Source organism: Oncorhynchus tshawytscha, unplaced genomic scaffold (assembly GCF_018296145.1).
Source record: "Oncorhynchus tshawytscha isolate Ot180627B unplaced genomic scaffold, Otsh_v2.0 Un_scaffold_1364_pilon_pilon, whole genome shotgun sequence".
NCBI lineage: Eukaryota > Metazoa > Chordata > Actinopteri > Salmoniformes > Salmonidae > Oncorhynchus > Oncorhynchus tshawytscha.
The window spans coordinates 91,624-92,623 of record NW_024609645.1 but is presented as its reverse complement, the minus strand read 5'-3'; positions in this window follow the sequence as shown (position 1 = coordinate 92,623).

Sequence of the window (1,000 nt, the reverse complement as noted above, 5' to 3'; positions counted from 1 at the left end):
GGAGACAAAACACGTCTCCTTCCTGAGCGGTATGACGGCTGCGTGGTCCCATGGTGTTTATACTTGTGTACTATTGTGTGTACAGATGAACGTGGTACCTTCAGGTGTTTAGAAAATGCTGCCAAGGATGAACCAGACTTGTGGAGGTCTACAATTATTTTTCAGAGGTCTTTGCTGATTTATTTTGATTTTCCTATGATGTAAAACAAAAAGGCACCTAGTTTGAAGGTGGGCCTTGAAATAAATCCACAGGTACACCTCCAATTTACTCAAATGATGTCAATTAGCCTATCAGAAGCTTCTAAGGCCATGACATCATTTTCTGGAATTTTCCAAGCTGTTTAAAGGCACAGTCAATTTTGTGTATGTAAACTTCTGACCCACTGGAATTGTGATACAGTGATTTATAAGTGAAATAATCTGTCTGTAAACAATTGTTGGAAAAATGACTTGTCATGGACAAAGTTGATGTCCTAACAGACTTGCCACATCTATAGTTTGTTAACAAGAAATGTGTGGAGTGGTTGAAAAACAAGTTTTAATGACTCCAACCTAAGTGTATGTAAACTTCAGACTTCAACTGTATGTACTGTTCTATACCATCTACTGCATCTTGCCTATGTCTGTCATTAGTCACTTTAAATAACACCTCTTTAATAATGTTTACAGATCCTACATTACTCATCTCATATGTATATACTGTACTCTATACCATCTACTGCATCTTGCCTATGCCATACGGCCATCACTCATTCATATATTTATATGTACATATTCTTATTCATCCCTTACGTTTGTGTGTATAAGGTAGTTGTTGTGAAATTGTTAAATTACTTGTTAGGTATTACTGCATGGTCAGAACTAGAAGCACAAGCATTTCGCTACGCTCGCATTAACATCTGCTAACCATGTGTATGTGACCAATAAAATGTGATATGATTAGTGAACTCAATGTTGTTTTCATTGGCTAGTTTATTGACCAATTACATGTTTCTGTCAG